The sequence below is a fragment of the Crinia signifera genome, chromosome 9, assembly GCF_055691185.1.
Source record: "Crinia signifera chromosome 9, ASM5569118v1, whole genome shotgun sequence".
Lineage (NCBI taxonomy): Eukaryota > Metazoa > Chordata > Amphibia > Anura > Myobatrachidae > Crinia > Crinia signifera.
Window position 1 is genome coordinate 90,724,500 of NC_139225.1, and position 18,597 is coordinate 90,743,096.

Genomic DNA, 18,597 nt, shown 5'->3' on the forward strand with positions numbered 1-18,597 from the left:
CTCTGTGCCTCCGTCACGCAGACCAAGCCGGAGTGACGTCATCCCCAAGCGCCCTCCCCATCGGGCGTGTGCCGGAGTCACGGACGGAGAGAGGCCCAGCATAAAGGTAAGCCTCACTCACAGCTTCTTTGTTCACCAGCACCTTGATAAAAAAGCCTGCGGGCTTTGAAACGTCGGCACCCCATTTGCCTGCTGTCCTGTATTTATTTCCGAGTGCCGCCGCGCAGCTCATATATATATATATATATATATATATATATATATATAGTCAAAGTAGGAAGAAGTCACTCTAAGAATAATTCAATGCTGCACGGCGGCAGTCAATGCAAAAAATGGGAAGACACTGGTATAGTGCAAAGCCAACGTTTCGGGCGGGTAGCCCTTTATCAAGACTTGTCTTGATAAAGGGCTACCCGCCCGAAACGTTGGCTTTGCACTATACCAGTGTCTTCCCGTTTTTTGCATTGACTGCCGCCGTGCAGCATTTAATTATTCTTAGAGTGACTTCTTCCTACTTTGACTATTTCTCTCCTCCGCGAGATAGAAGGGCACCTAAGTCGCTGTTTCCTTTCTGCCTGAGTGCCGGACCCCTTGCTTATATATATATATATATTATATTGACACAATTAGTTTTGTCCAAAAACTTATTAAAGCTCTAGGTTAGATTTATCATTATTAAAATAATCTCCAGGTGCACAAGGGTATGAGTCATTAGGTCAACAGTCAAAAGGTCGACACGGTAAAAAGGTCAACATGAGGTTTTTGCGTTTTTTGTGTCTATGTTGATATAGGTCAACATAACATGGACACTGTATAAATTTACCGCATCTCTTTGCATGGCTCCCTGTTACGGAAGTCTCTAATAGGCGACCAAGGTGAAACTGGTTGCTTTGGATGCTATTGGAACAGCAGGCCTTGTGAAAACTGCTCCTAAACCTTTAATTCTCTTTTTTAGTAACAGATCACATTTCCCATACTTATAATAAGAAATGCGATCTGGTCAAATTAACTACAAATAAAATCTGAAGAAAAAAAAAAATAACACAGTGCGAATTCCCACCCAAACACAGCTTTCTTTGCCCCTAGGCAGAGAAAGCTGTGCGGGGACCTGGCAAGTGTGATGGACACACAAGCTGATTGCTGTGTAATATAAAAAAATAAAAAAATTACACTCCCCTGATCGGTGCTCCTGTGAGGGCTACCAGTCATCAGGGCTTTGCGCTGCTCCTGTGACCCCCGGTGCATTAAAGTGATGCAAGTGGCGCATGCGCAGCATATAATCAAAATATTGCAGAAAGCCATCGCAGGGACAGAGCTTTCTCGCAAGCTCTGTCCCTGTATGTGTTAATTGATATATATATATATATATATATATATATATATATATATATATGGAATACAAAAGGTGGTACCCGCGCTAGTCCAACTGTCTCCTAAACAAGTCTTATCGTAGTGTCAAAAGATGGCCTCTAGAAGGAACACAGTCTCTTCTTTTACAACACTCTCCCTTTTTCTTTAATAGGGCGGCAGCTCTTTTCCAATGGGCTAGTCCAATTTAGCCCAGTTCATGTAGAATCTGGAAAAAAGGGTGAAAAGAGCGCCTCCTGGTGTAGTAATTTAGTATTCAAAAAAGACACTTCCACCAATTAGGTATCACCCCAAATCGTGAAGGTGTACCATTGAGGGTGGTATCCAACCACCTTGTATGTCACGTTCAATTGCCACTTCCAAGTTGCAGGCAGCACATCAATGGAGCCCCTTCGGTCCACACGACCACAGTATTGTGCCCTCAAAATACACAGTAGAAACAGAACAAAGAGGAAAATCCTAGTGTAATATTGTAAATACAGAGGATTTTATTCAAACAAAAGACAAAATTTGCCCGTACATGAAATAAAAACAAGTAAAGCTTATCTGAATCTGCTTTTTCAAAAGCAAGTACTGGAAACTGGGGTCACTTCCACGGTGTTACCTCTTCTGCCCAACGCGTTTCGTCCTTTGAAATAGCCTGGACTTCTTCAGGAGCATATATATATATACACGCAATGTAATTAATTATCACATTGTGAATCTGGATGATTTTATCACATCCCATCTGAGGATGCGGATGGTGATAAATCATCTGTTTGTCTTCACCTATTGTTGTTTATCTGTACGGAGCTGGCAAAGGTTATCATTATATATATATTTTATATTATTATTATTACTGGATTATTATTATTATTTTTATTATTATTATTAATAATAATAATACAAATAGTAATATAAAAAATACCTTTTAATACCTTTTAATAAACATTACACAAACCTACTCTGAAGGACATACTAAATTAATTTTCTATATACGAAGTTGTACATTATTACAGCGATCTAATGATACAGCTACAACATTTTTGCCGAGCTGTGGAACCATAAAATTGTTAGCAAAAATGTTTGCTTGATGTAGTTACATTTAAGTGCATGAAACAGACCACACGAGAGAGCGCAGAATTGCTGTTTAACAGGAACATTGTATAGTTTGGGGGGAAAAATCACCAACATTATCCCATTTCCTGAGTCCACTGTGGAATGAAAATGCATCAAGCAGTAATAAAACTGCATAAATTTGCCCCGTTGAATGATTCAATAACAAGATTGTTGTGAATAGTAGTTTCTGCATCTCCACTTTTATACAGTTTATGAACATTCTCTCTGTTATTACTGCCCTGCTAATACTGGCAACCAGATTAAATATTACCCATTATGTCTCAATGCCTGTTGCCTGCTGTAATTCTTATAGACCTGTGGGCTCTTGTTTCATGTATTTCCTATTTCTATCAATTTCCATCAATGACTCCATGGGTTACTGTTGAGTTCCATTCATTAAAGTCAGAATTATTCCATTAAAATGTAAATTTGTGTAGTACACAAATGTGAAATCTCAGGCCTCTGGGTCACTGAAGCTGTAAAGCATCATGAGGTTTTACCATTCAAAGTACACAACACAGGAATAACAACATTTTTAGTCCCTTTAATCTGATTGTTTTAGGAACATTTAATCATCCTGACATACAAATGCAACGCAATATTTGTACTCATTACATACTCCGATGTCATTTCTTATAAGAGAAAACTGTTATCAAAATTGCACTTTCAATAATAATATATTTAATAAAAAAAAGGATTTTTTTTACACTGCTTGCTGTTTAGTAAAGATGGTCCTGTGCTATGTATGATATTACTTTTCTGTATGTGTTTTTGTTATATCACTTAAAACGGTATATACCCAATTTTCCTCTTAAAATTATTTAGAAATCATTACTTATTTACATTTTATTTGACCACTTTTGAAACACAGTTTACAGCCAGTTATTGCAATGTGCAGTAACACAACATATTGGATTGAATTGATTTAGATTTAACTTTGCAATTTGTTAATTGATCAAAATAAACGACCAACAATAGTTTTTAAAGCATTCTTACTTTGCAGCATTTTATCCACAGCTGTATATAACTGTTGCACAGTGCTGTGTGTGTGTGTGTGTGTGTGTGTGTGTGTGTGTGTGTGTGTATATATATATACAGTATATGTATATATGAAACTTTACTGTTCACAAGAGGCTAAAAAAAGGTGTCAAGCATAGCAGTTACAGGAACACCAACGATAATCCAGCACCCTTTGTTCCAGCACTGTGCCAGATAATCCATTTGCTGGATTATCTGTGGTACATACAGTGGCATCCCAACTGTTTTTCCTCACAACCTCCTACAGCCTAACCAAGCCCTCCTGCAGCTTCTTATGAAGCACAAAGAATTCCAAAATTCAATAGGCTAGTGTCAACTGACCTAATTATTATAGGTATATATATCCAGTTAGTGACAAGCAGCCATTCACTTATCATAAAGTCACCAGGAGTGGCAAAACGCGTCAGGGACGCCCATTATTACTGGATTTGGACTGGAGTCCGAACCAGCCCCTTGGACAGGGGCTGGCTGGCAACTTTTAGCCTGGGGGGCAGTACAGAGCACCGGCCCATTAGTAAATGACGAAATAAAATATAATATATTTAAATTTTTTTAATATATATATATAGTGATTGAAGTAGATATTTTTAAGTGGGGGTATGGCAAAGTGATGGTTCAGCGTGCACGCTGCAGGGAAAGATGTGTGGCCGCTCAAAAGGGGGCATGTCCTTGAGTGTAGTGTACCCCACCATATACCTCTTACGCAAATTATGCAACACAATAGTAGACCCCCTTATACTGTACTTGTCCCTTACACTTTATACCATATGGAATAAGCCAAATTTCACAGAGATTGAGTAAAAATTCACATTATGTAATGTTACACAGAATAAGCCAAAATTTGCATAATGCCACACACAATAAACCATAATTCACAAAGAAGGAGTCAAAATTTACGTTATGCCACCTGAATTGAGCCAAAATTCACAATATGTCACACGGAATGGTCCAAAATTCACATTCTGCCGCATAGTAGGAGCCAAAATTCACATTATGTCACATGGAAGTGGGCCACAATGCAGGGATATTGTCGGCGGGGATGCAGGGACAGTGACGGCAGAGAGAGACGCAGAGACAGTGACGGCAGGGAGAGACAGATCAATAGGGAGGGATAGAGAGATGTAGGGTGGGATAGAGAGACACAGGCACTAGGGAGGGATAGAGAGAGACATAGGGCACTATGGAGGGCAGAAAGATGCAGGGCGCTAGAGAGGCATAGGGCGCTAGAGAGGGCAGAAAGATGCAGGTTGCAGTGGAAGCCGGGGAAAGGAGAAATGGGTACTGTATTAGGAGGAGTGCTGCGTATTAGAGGAGAGCCAGGACGGAATAGCTGGGAGCTGGGGACAGCAGGAGTAGGTTGGCACAGGACAAGGACATAAGGAAGCTGGGTACTGCCCCACTCATTAAAGAGAGTAAGGGGACTGCTTGTCCCAGGGCAGGTGTGCTGTGATTCTGACACATCCCTAGGGAAGGTAGATGGGGAGGAACATATAATAGAGAGGGGGCGGAGCCATGTGTGCACCTGGTTCTTGCAGGGGCTGGGGTGGCTGTCATAGGTGCGGCCATAGATGCAGCCAGAGCTCAGCCCAGCCCCAGCCCAGTCCAGAGCTCAGCAGAACCCAGCCCAGAGCTCAGCACAGCCCAGACCAGCACAGAGCCCAGCCCAGAGCTCAGCACAGCCCCAGCCCAGCGAGCCCAGAGCTCAGCACAGCCCAGAGAGCCCAGACCAGCACAGGGCCCAGCCCAGAGCTCAGCACAGCCCCAGCCCAGAGCTCAGCACAGCCCCAGCCCAGAGCTCAGCACAGCCCCAGGGAGCCCAAAGCTCAGCACAGCCCCAGGGAGCCCAGAGCTCAGCACAGCCAAGACCAGCACATGGCCCAGCCCAGAGCTCAGCACAGCCCCAGCCCAGCATTGTGTAATGTGTAGGCAGTTTAAGATTTAAAATTTTTAATTGAAAAAAAAAATCAAAAAACAGTAGCTTACTGTGGCTTACTTACTGCATGGGGTACACCCCTTGCCGCTAAAAGATCCCTCTTTCCAGGGCTGCAGCAGCTGTATAAATCCTGTGGCTACTGAGGGAGGGAAGGAAGGTGTGAGCCGCACAATCAGAAAGGCTGCTAGCTTGTCTGCACCCAGCAGTGCAGTCACCTCAGCTAGCAAGTGGCCATTTTGTCAGCGTCTCCCCCAGCTCAGCCCGATAAGCCCCGCCCCCTCCACGGAGCTCCGTGAAGCCCCGCCCCCTTCACGGAGCCCAGCTAAGCCCCGCCCCCTCACAGAGCCCTCCGCCTCCTAAGCATCTGCACAGTGCACACAGCAGTGAGCTGAGCAGCGGCCGCATCCTCCTGACACTGACAGCCGGGGAGGCAGGCAGAAGATCCTTCCCGGCTGTCAGGTATGCGCAGCACAAGCGGCCCTAGTGCCGCATATATGTACTGGCCCGGGGGGCATATGGCACCCTGCCCCCCGGCCCAGCCCGCCCCTGCCCTTGGAGCACCTTTACCCATTTCCTGCACAGGTGATTTGGACTTTGTGGCACCACCTTCATTCTGCCCTACTCTCCCCTATTGGGGCGACATAAGACTCAAGCGATACACTAACCTTGCCATAGCCCCAGTGGAAATTCGGTTATTACGTTCTGCTACAGGTCAACCACATGGAGCTCCAACAGACTTGGACGCCTAGCTCTTCTTCTTTTTTGGATATCCATAGTGTCCTACTATGGAAATTCATTCACCCGTGTAAAAATCGCTCATGGTGTATGCACTGAGCGCTTTTCTGACCAGCGATTCGCACTTATTCGCTGGCCATACATACTGGGCCTAGGGCGAGATGTACTAAAGGGAAAATGCGGTAAAACCCCCGTTTTACCGCATTTTCCTATGTACTAAAACCCGTTCGCAGCCGTTTCGCAGGGCAGGGTATCGCCACCTTTGGGTGGCGATACCCTATAGAAGCCTATGGGCTTCTTTTCGCCGCCCGCCGCGTCGCCGCAACCCGCCGCCTCGCCGACCCCCCCTTTCCCCCCTCCCTTGGGCTTACCTTCTTGCAGGTCCTCCTGGACCCCGGAAGGTAAGCCCTTCCTCCCCCTAGCAACGCAGCCGGACGTCCTTCCGGCTGCAGGGGGAGGAGGAAGCGCCGGGGACAGCTTGCTTAGCTGTCCCCGGCGTGAAAACTGCAGAAGCCGGCTGGGAGGTGACGGAGCCCCCCCGCAGACCACAGTACAGGTATCGCGGGGGGGCTCCGTCACCGCATCGCGATGCCAGCCGCATATGTTAGTACATATGCGGCGGCATCGCGGCGGGGGGGGGCGCGAAGGGCGGCGATGTATTTTAATACATCCCGCCCCTAGTGAGCATGGACTTTCAGCCTCACCTCAGAGAGAATAAATATTTATTTATTCATTCACATCAGTCTCTGCGCCTAGTGCACCAAATCATTTCCTAAAACAATGTCTTTTTTTATTCTTTTAGTGTGTTTTTTTCCTCGAGGCCTCACTTCACAGAGAATAAGGACAATACAGTTGCCAATGCCAAACACAAATGAATTAATGAATCAATTTTTGATTCTTTTATTACTGTGTTTTTGCCGCTAGGCCTCACCTCATTGAGACTTCAATCTCATACTAGTGGACCATACACTTGCCAATGCCTACCACAATCAGTCAATCAATTTATTTTATTCTTCTTTTTACTCTGTTTCCCAGATGTGTCATATTTGATGGTGAACAGCCACATGTGTGTGCCACTCGCTGCTGTCGCTTCACTCAGTCTGCTATGGGGAACATCCCATTTTTTATAGAACTCCCATTTTAGTAATATTAATCCTGTGTGGCGCTGCTAAGTGGAAAGCTCCCAGTGACAGAGCACACCAAAATTATTCTGAGACTTTGCAATGGCAAGGAGAGAGTTTTCATCACTACAAATGGCTGTACGCAAGGAATTTCCACCTGTGCTTCACCTGCTGACAGGATATACCATCCGTGTTATTTTAGATAATAAGCTTTCTCCCTGCCAAACTCTTATTACCATGAGGGAACTGCGCATCCTCCCCTTATTGATGGATTTCAGGCTGGGCCAAGTGGTTCTGTATGTCAGCAGTAGGGCCAACCATGCAGCCTCCAAACCATTTAAAATAAAAATAATTATGTGTTTGATTAAGGACATTTTAATGCATATATTTTTTTTCTTGCAACTTAATAAGGAACAGAAGACTACAGGGCCGAAGATGGGGCAGGCGCTGAAGACTGAAATCACCTGGCCACTCCTCATCCTCTGTCCTCATCCCCTGTCCAATCATATGTCCTGTACCCATTTTCTTGCCCACTTAATTTATATTTTTTTGCTTTAAATTTTAAAAAATTCAAACAAAACTGATATTTTTGTTAATATTTAAAACAAATTGTTCTTTAAAACAATGTGTTGTGCTTTTAATTTCTAAGTGTAAAGTTAAATATGTAAACATACATGTCTATTTCTATATCTAGACAGGGCCGGATTAAAGCAGGGGCAAAAGGGGTCAGTACCCCTGGGCCCCCCTCTAGCTAGGGGCCCCCTGTGGTCGGCATGTATTTAAAAAAAAGTTATTATTTTTTTTTAGCTAAAGGTTTTGTGCATGGGAGTGGGGTTGGTGGAGCTCATTACATGCTCCTCAGGCCCATGGAGGACAGCAGCAGCAGCCTAGTCATGGGAGGGTTTTTAATCAGAGGCAGCACTGGGACTGTGAGGTCTCCTACAGTCCTACAGAGAAAGGTGCAGAGGGACAAACACAGGCTTTTCATGTCATGTGGTATGTATATATGTATATATATATATATATATATATATATAAATATCCCCTGCAGTTGCCCATTGACCAAGTTTATACTGCCTTTACTCTGTGTCTTGTCAGTGTATATTCTCCCTGCAGTTTGCGGCCAGTAATGACAAGTGCAAGGGGGCCCCCTTGTCTAAAGTGCCCCGGGACCCCCAAAGGCTTAATCTGGCACTGTATCTAGATATTAATATAAGGCAAAGAAAACTATTTTGACTAATTTAAAACTTAACTTTTATTAGTATGAAACTAGACTTACAAAACACAAAGGGGGTGTGGCCATGGGCAAAGGGGGAGTGGTCACACCCCCTTTCCGAATAATGTCACGTTAAATTTCTGTGTATGCCAGCAGCCATTGCCCACTCACTGTGTGCCGCTCACTGCGTCCTGACTCCTGCCACCTGCTGCAGGTGCTCCACAGTCCTTCTGCTCCTTGAATACTCTGCAGAGTATGCACCCGCGGAGGAGTGCGGGAGGTCCTCCTGCTCCATGGTGCCTCAGCAGAGCATGCGCCGACAGAGGAGTGCGGGAGGGTACGCGCCGGAGCCGTGTGATGTCAGCGCGACTCACGCTGGCCGGGGCCCGCAAAGCACCACTGGGAACGGGTGCTACAGTTTACCGCCCGTGGCCGGGGCGGCAGAAAATTGGTACATCGGTACACTTTGTATTTTGCCGGTACAGATCGTTAAAAAACGGTACTGTACCAGCAAAATCGGTACAGTTGGAGGGTATGCAATGTCAGCCCACTTCATCTTGCACAGCCAATGGTCGAACAGCTCTGTCCTATGGGTCATGCTGCTGGGAATGAAAGGAGAGCTCTGATTGGCTAAAGTCGCTGTTGCATTTGTTTACAATGTTGTACTGTGCTGTCCCCATATGTGTGGTTGTGGATAAATATTGTGTAAGACACATACTGTGGTCGATAGCAGTAGCAGTAGATTGCCCAAACGCTGCTGTAAATTTATACCCTTTCACACCAGAATTGCAGAGACCAACCTGGGAATTATATTCCAGGGACATACAGGAACATTCCCTGTTCCTGTATGTTGGGACCCATTCACACATGCTTTTGAAGCAGGGACAACCCGGGTCGGCACATTTCACACTGAACACAGGATGACCCTGCATTTCTATGAGAATATCATAGAAATATGAGGTAATTAGAGAGAGGGGTAAAGGGAGAGAGGGTGGCCTTTGCAGACATTGCAGACTTTCAGGGGTGAAATAGCACTGCTGGGGTCTGTTGTACCACAGAGCTTGCACAGTGTCTTCCTGTATGCTGTGTGATTGCCAATGCAGACATTTCTGGCTTTCAGGGGGTCAAAACGTACTTCTGGGGTCTGTGGTGCCACAGAACATGCACACTGTCTCCCTGCACGCTGTATGCTGCCTCTGGGCATGTCTGTGAGAGTCCACCACAACAGGAAGTTGCCCTGCTAGCAAATCAGCATTAACAGAGGCCACACGGGAAGCAGGGACATGTCCCTGCACCTTTCACACCATCCAGTAGTCCGGAGAAGGACCCAGAAGCAACCCTGCTACCTAGCAGGGTTGAATTGATGGCAAATTTACCCGGGAATTTGTCCCTGGAACCTTTCACACCAGCGCTAGTCCTGGGTTGTTCCCGGACCCAACCCAGGAATTTAGGCTGGTGTGAAAGGGGTATTATGCTGCTAATGGCAGTATATGTATCCAGGGTGCCTGCCTGTCACATACTGGGAATAACTGTCACATGGAATGGCTTGGCTGCAGCTTGATGTTTGCCATGCATGGTGCAAGTCTTTCTTCACATGTAGCCAAACTCAAAGCATGCAGAACAGACTAGTACTAATTATGTAGGCACAGTGTATAATACCTGATTAATGTGCCCAGCATTGCTGCCCAGTTTACAGAAATCTATGGGGCTTATACAGACCTGATATCTGGGCTGCTGTTTTGCAGAGCTCTGCAGTCAGATAATTGCCGCCCAGCCCTGTGCAAGCCTGCAAAAAGCTTACAACAATATTGCAGGCCTGTGATTAGCAGCAAATCCATTTGAATGATTTTTCCACTGTGCAGTCTGTGCCCAGGACCTACTGGTGCGATAGGAACAGGCTGACATGAGGACAAGTCAGCCGCGGCGGCGGTGCTGCCGTGACACAATGTGAATCCCCACTGATTGGTTGAACTGTATACAGAGCCTATTGGCTACTGTATACAGGATTAGTGGGCTGGGGCGGGCTGGGACGGAGGAGAAGCAGCAGTCAGCTGGTCTCTCTGCCTCCCTCCAAAAAAAATAATTTATGTATTATATGTGTGTGTGTATATATATATATATATATATATATCCCCAATATTCCAACTCGCGCTATGCACTATTTTTCAAGTTTAAATTTCAATATTTGGCAGCCTTACCACTAAGTTCCCTGAGGTTTAGGGAATAGACAGAACACAATATTTTTACCCAATAGTGGTGTGGCGCCCAGGGTTAGAGTATAAATGTCCAAATACAATCTATGTAGTCCAAATCCAATAAAGCAAAAATGAGATATCTTCCAATATTTGTTTATTAGTCTTCACAGGATTATCAAGAATAAAATCACATGTAGGCGCCACAAACTTTTTGGCAGGGGGGAGCAAAATTTATAGTTACGCCACTAATGCCGACATATTGACTGTGTGCACTACGCACCATTCCAGTGTCTACACAGCTAAAGTTTAGTGCAAGAAAAAATAATATAAAGGAGCTTTAAAGACTGCACAGTATACAAAAATACTTATTTCTCTTAACATATCCTTTTTTAATGAGGACCAATTAGAAGAATAAAAAAATATGATACATTCATCATATACACTGCATCATCTTTTTTCTGATAGCTAAATAACATGTGCTCCAGATCACCTTTCATTATATATAAAAGCTTATTTTAGAATGGAAATATCCAGTGTATGTTCTTTTATTAGGTTTCAATGTTTTTCTCTTGATCCCATGTGACACATATCCTTGTAAAGTACATTGTTCCAGTGATGTCACACGATTCATGGGTGCATCAAAGAGAGTGAGTGCACTTCAAGGCTGTGCGTGCTGTCTCTTAATAATATTGAATTGGACATTGATGCAAGCAGAGAAAAACAGAAATTGCAAGGACAAAGTTTTGCAATTATTTTCATGTAGGAGGGAGCACACAGGGCTGCTACCCAGAATGCTTTCTGCTATGTCTATTTTCATTCCTCTTGCTGTTAAAGCTGGGCTATCATAAACCGTCAGTTCTAATCATGCCTAATCCTATTGTGTGCTCTCATCTTAGTTGCGCTCTGTCACTTTGGATAATAGCGAAAATAAGTAATAAGGAACAAGCATTTGAGAGTCCAACATTTACAGTTTGAAGCAAATGATCTGATGCCAGGGTAGCCAAAACTTTGTAAATTAAAGCTCTCTTACATCAAGGGGGTATATTTACTATTAATTGGGTTTTAGACCCGATAATTGGAATTGATTGTTGCCACTGTTTTCAGCAATAAGCATGAATATTCATTAGTCTTTGCCATGTTTAAAAAAAAAAAAAACAATCATTTCACTTTTATTAAAGATCAAGGCCGTTCTGAGCATTCACGGTTTGTTGATGATAGAGTTAAGCGCCGGGCCGGATTAAGCACGGGGCGACAGGGGCAGTCACACTTCAGGGGCCGAAACAAGGTTTGATACTTTGCGCTGATTGGTATTAAGCACTGCAGCTAATACCTAGGGGGATTTACCAGAACCCCTAATACTATAGGCAAGGAAAAAAACGAAATGGTACAGCGCTGTGCTTAATATAATTTATAAATTTATTAAAAATTCATTTGCAAAATTATAACATTGATATTAAAAAAATATTAGTATATTCAATGTGGCCAACATTGGGACAAACAAGACTAACAAACATAAATTGAAGAACAACTTTCCCTCAAAGCAGACCCCTTGTAGGTGTTAGTGGGGGTAATTAGTAGCAGCATGCGGTTAATGGCAGTTTTTGGAGGGTTAGAAATAGTTTAAAAAGTCATAGGTGTATTTCTTTCTTATTCAAGACCGGTAAATTATTGTATGGTAATCCTTATGCCAGTTCAAGTAAGATTAGTGCACAATTGTAAGTATACTTAAGTGGGCATCCGGACAAGCAGCAGGGAGCTTTGTTTGTAGTCTCCTACAGGGACCTCTCCGACCACCGATTTTTGATTGTTAGTGGTCCTATCTGAGACTGGTCCAGTCGTGCTGTCAACAGGTATCAGCTTCAATCCCAATCCTCTACGCGTTTCTCCGCCTTTAATCACCGTCAGCGGCTTCCTCAGGAGGAAGCCGCTGACGGTGATTAAAGGCGGAGAAACGCGTAGAGGATTGGGATTGAAGCTGATACCTGTTGACAGCACGACTGGACCAGTCTCAGATAGGACCACTAACAATCAAAAATCGGTGGTCGGAGAGGTCCCTGTAGGAGACTACAAACAAAGCTCCCTGCTGCTTGTCCGGATGCCCACTTAAGTATACTTACAATTGTGCACTAATCTTACTTGAACTGGCATAAGGATTACCATACAATAATTTACCGGTCTTGAATAAGAAAGAAATACACCTATGACTTTTTAAACTATTTCTAACCCTCCAAAAACTGCCATTAACCGCATGCTGCTACTAATTACCCCCACTAACACCTACAAGGGGTCTGCTTTGAGGGAAAGTTGTTCTTCAATTTATGTTTGTTAGTCTTGTTTGTCCCAATGTTGGCCACATTGAATATACTAATATTTTTTTAATATCAATGTTATAATTTTGCAAATTAATTTTTAATAAATTTATAAATTATATTAAGCACAGCGCTGTACCATTTCGTTTTTTTTCTTTACACTTCAGGGGCCGCCACATCGGCAATGCTGCGGCAGTGGCGGGTGCGTGGCAGGCAGCGGGGTCGGGCAGCGTGGGGTGGGCAGGGGGTCCCTTCAACTGCTGGGCACTGCAGCCAGTCGCGGGATCCCTGTGGTGGATGGGAAGTAAGCAGCAGGGTCCCTGCCGCAGATGGGAACTAGCAGTGCTAATAGTTCCCATCTGCCGCAGCGACCCCGCCTCAGACTACCCATCCACCACAGGGTACGGACCCTGCAGCGGCACGGCCCGGATCCCCGCTGCTCTCATCCCCACTGCTGCCCAGGTACCATCTGCCTCCAAAAACCGCAATTTCGTTGTCCAAGGCCCCCACAGATATTAACCCCTTCAGTGGTGTTTGTTTTTTAAGGTAGTGCTCCCCACTGGGCGAGTTTTTTAGGAGGAGCGCTACCTAAAAAAAACCACCATGCTGTGCCCAGACCCACCATGCTGTGTCCCACTGCCCTCTCTGCCCCCAAGTAACCAGCATGAAATCACCGCAGGGACGCAGACTGTCACTTAGCCGGGGGGGGGGGGGCGTGGATGGGGCATAGGGCGCCAGGTAGCGCTGAAGCTGAGTTCAGCCATCAGCTCAGTGGTGCTGCCCGGCACTAACCAGCAGCAATCCCAATAATTTTGCGCTTGCCAGTCTGGGTGTTGAGGCATAGCCTGGAAAGTTCTCGGGATTACCACCAAAGGGGTTAATCCAGCCCTGGCTACATGGGGCCAGCTCCTCTACAAACCCAAGAGGGCTGTGGCTGCTGTGGGAAATGGAGGGACCATTAAAGCTATCAAAGATATCTGCTGCGGTCCCTCATTCATACATTCATATTTGCAGGCAACCCCCAGGTAATGGGAGTTCCAAGTAAGACAATGAGTTACCATATGCGGGATGTTGTAACAGCCGCAGCCCTGTTCGCCCCCCTTCACCGGCTACCGCATTATTAATAACGGCATATGTTCTAACATATGCGATTATTAACGCAAGGGATAAGAGCGATAAGAGCTGTCCCTTGCGATGCGGCGCCGGCACTGGACTTCCGGGTCTATGACCCGGGAGTCCATCTGTGCATGCCGCAGTGACGCGCCGGCCGCAGGGAATGCTGGGAGGGATCCGCGACGGATCCCTCAAACAGCGCTGCGGTAAGAAGCCCATAGGCTTCTGCAGGGAATCGGCAGCTTTTGCACGTACTTTCAGCCTTATACCAAGGTTTGTTTTTTAGGGATGAGCTGACACCTTATATATTTTTAAGGTTATTGCATTTCAAGACAGTTCCATTATAGAGACATTTTTTTTATTGAATAATTATTGACTGAATTAAACATTGTACTCAAGTGGCGCCCGAGCACTCACTTGTTCCCGATAGATAGATAGATAGATAGATAGATAGATAGATAGATAGATAGATAGATAGATAGATAGATAGATAGATACATATATAGAAATACTGGCTGGCTGTTTACATAATACATATACCTAATACTGTTACCTAAGGCTGGCTGGCTGGGCTGGCTGGGCTGGTGTGCAGGCAGGAGACCAAGAACCAGGAGGCAGCCAAATGATCATGCAGGCAGGTTACTCCGGGGTCCGGGCGCACAGCGCTGGGCGGGCGGCGGGCCTGTAGAAACCCGCGAGATGATGACATCATCATCTCGCGGGCGTGTCTGCTCTGGGTAGCTCCGCAGCAGCGGCGGCAAGCGGGGATTATGTGAGGGGCTGGACCGGAGGCTTTTTAAGACAACCGGATTCGGATAAGCCTCCAGTAAGGTTGCCATCAAAAACGGGAGAATCCCGGAAATCCGGGAGAGGTGGCAACCCTAGATACAGTACATAAGAATACAGTATAACTAAGCTACACTATAGCATAATTCTAACCCTTGTGTTCTTGTAATCAGGAGTTGCAGCACCAAAGAACCAAAAAGGGAGCAGAACCAGGGGGATTGGACATGGCCTCGGGTGTTCTCTAGCACAAGATCCTCTGTTTTGGTCAATTTGGGGGCAGCACACCTGGATCAACTTGGCATCCCGTGCCTCTCCTCCCTGCACTATAGATGCTGTGTGCATGCAGATGGCATTTATTTACTGATCAAGGGTATATATCAGTGTATGCCTAAAAGTGAATGGTTTGTTATACCACTTTTATACCAGAACTGCCGGGTCACACCCAGGTTTCAGGACTCGAATCCAACCAGTATGCGACCCAGCAGTTGTTCCCTTATAGACCGACGTCCCCCTGGCATTATGCCAGGTGGGCAACCCAGCAAAGGCGGGCCCTAACCCACCAGCCTGGACCCCCATGATACCGACATGCTGGGGGTAAGCTCTTTTGTAAAAGGAGTATAGATCTACTGATAGTTGCACATGTTTATTCATCACTGACTGGCACAAATGGTGCTAATTATTTCATTTGTGCTGCTGGGATCTGTAAAAAGTGCACCTTTAGTAAAAATCATATGATGCTATTGTGGACAGTGAGGAGCAGGTATTGTGGTCAGTGAGGAGCAGGTAATGTGGTCAGTAAGGAGCAGGTATTGTGGTCAATAAGGAGCAGGTATTGTGGTCAGTGAGGAGCAGGTAATGTGGTCAGTAAGGAGCAGGTAATGTGGTCAGTAAGGAGCAGGTAATGTGGTCAGTAAGGAGCAGGTATTGTGGTCAGTGAGGAGCATGTATTGTGGTCAGTGAGGAGCAGGTAATGTGGTCAGTGAGGAGCAGGTAATGTGGTCAGTGAAGAGCAGGTATTGTGGTCAGTGAGGAGCAGGTATTGTGGTCAGTGAGGAGCAGGTAATGTGGTCAGTGAGGAGCAGGAAATGTGGTCAGTGAAGAGCAGGTATTGTGGTCAGTGAGGAGCAGGTATTGTGGTCAGTGAGGAGCAGGTATTGTGGCCTTAGCTGAGGATAAATCATTCTTGCCAATAACATCCATGATAATTGTTGGTACTTGTTTCCTAGCACGGCCACAAATCTTGGGCATCGGGGGTAATTTGAGTGGCCAGCGACGCGACCGACGCGATGCCCCCGATTTTTCCATTGAAATGCATTGAAAACAGTGAAAAATCGGGTCGGTCGCGTCGTGTGCACCTAAAAATGCTTAAATGGTCCAGACGCGATGCCCCCGATTTCCCCATAGGGAACAATGTTAAATGCCTCAATTTACCCGCGATGACCACGATTTCCCATAGGAAACAATGTTAAATGGATCAATTTACCCAAATCAGCATAGGAACAATAGTAAATGGGCCAAAAACACCCCTGAACATTGAAATGTCCCCCCAAAAGTAGTTGACGCCACCCCGCCATCAACGTGAACCCGAAGCGTGGCGAGCGCAGCGAGCCCGCGAGGGGCGGCGGTACGCGTCCTCCGACCTTTTCATGCCCTACTATCCACTAGGGCGTGGAGTGAGAATAGAATAGTGTGGCGAGCGCAGCGAGCCACCGAGCCCGAAGCGTGGCGAGCGCAGCGCGCCCCGCGAGGGGACGCGAATACCTTCACAGGTAAACGCGTCCCTTCGCTGGCTTCCCAGGTGTCCGCGTCGCCATGGACACCTGGGAAGCCCGCGAGGGGACGCGTATAACTGTGAAGGTATCCGCGTCCCCTCGCGGGGCTCACTGCGCTCGCCACGCTTCGGGCTCGGTGGCTCGCTGCGCTCGCCACACTATTCTATTCTCACTCCACGCCCTAGTGGATAGTAGGGCATGAAAAGGTCGGAGGACGCGTACCGCCGCCCCTCGCGGGCTCGCTACGCTCGCCACGCTTCGGGTTCACGTTGATGGCGGGGTGGCGTCAATAACTTTTGGGGGGACATTTCAATGTTCAGGGGTGTTTTTGGCCCATTTACCATTGTTCCCTATGATAATTTGGCTAAATTGAGCCATTTCACATTGTTTCCTATGGCAAATCGTGGTCATCGCGGGTAAATTGAGGCATTTAACATTGTTCTCTATGGGGAAATCGCGGGCATCGCGTCTGGCCATCGCACCCGATTTTTTTAGCGGCCGCGATGCCCGCGATGGCCCCGATTTTACCCCCGATGACCGCGATTCTGATCGGTGTGGCCGTGCTAGGAAACAAGTACCTAATTGTTATTTATTTTATAATATTCCTGTTGTGGGCGATATTGAGGATTCTTGTTTCTTACTTATGTGGATGCGTAGACATCACCGGGACCCTATAGTGTATTTTCAAAAACAGAAATGCTGTCACATTCTCCACTCTCAGCAAAATGATGTGGTGACAGAGGAATGCTTTCAGAGCTCACGGCACAGTGCACAACTAAACCTACATTCATGTTTTACAAAACCTACAACAGTCTATGCCTGAATTTAAAGGGGACACAGGAGTAATCATGTTTAGTTAGAGCAGGTCTGACAAACCAAAGTTGCCATTTCATGCTGAAGGCTTAATGTATTACAGTATTTAAACCCAAATGGACCATGAAGAATTATGACAAGAATAGAACACGTTTAGCAATAAAATCTGTAACAAAGAACCTACAGTGTCGTTGTGGACCGTGCAACAGGAGACAAGATTGTGTATGAAGATCAACCTTTTTTGTTTGGGGTCTTCTTTTTGTAAATATACTAAACCCAGTGATGTCTATTTCCTTAGAAAGTGTTGTTTCTGTTGCTATGTTATATCAATGTAATACATTCCATATTTTAGTCATAATAGCCATTTAAATTCTCCGGATTGAAAGCATTTCTGAATTTTTTTACAAGGAAATACGCAAAAGGATATATTAGGGGTATTCAATCCCTCGCCGCTATTTCTGACGGGGAAATAGCGACGGGTGCCTATTCAATGCTGTCTTTCCCGACAGCATTGAAGAGGCATATTGGCAAAACGAGGCCGACTTTAAAAGCAGTCGAGCTCGTTTTGCCGAGAACGGCCTTGGATTGTCGAGCTCATGCCCATTTTTTTTGCGGCCACGCCCCCTTTTTGGTGCTCGGCAGGCGGAACATTGAATCCCACCTGTCGATTATCAGTCGAGCAGGCTCAGAATGGGACAGGGCCTGGCTGTCAGGACGTCCAGACAGTCGTGACCCGTCATTGAATATCCCCCTTTGTCTGCATAATGATATTTTTCTTTTAACGATATTGCTGTGATTGAGCCTGTGTTTACTGTCGCTTATTGCAATAACTGCTTCGGAGCTAACGTATAATACTGATCAATACCTACCGGCATTAGCATGTCTTCATCTGACATGTTAAGTACAAAACATACAATCTAAATATCTAAATACATATATATATATATCATATACCATACATCAGTGTGCTTTAGTCTTACAGTATATCCTCACCATGGATCATTTGTAAGTAACCAGTGTGGTTTTGGATTGGTATATGTCATAGGATTGACTCTATTAAGGTCAACATACATTTGGTCCACTACTGAAGATCAAGCTTA

The 18,597-nt window shown here is 45.5% G+C and overlaps 1 protein-coding gene across 5 annotated transcripts in view; it reads right to left on the minus strand.

Annotated features, from left to right (window-relative positions):
* The window catches only part of GUCY2F (guanylate cyclase 2F, retinal), a 113,453-nt gene that overhangs the window by 89,818 nt on the left and 5,038 nt on the right, over nucleotides 1–18,597 (minus strand). The gene's annotated exons all lie outside the window — the stretch shown is intronic.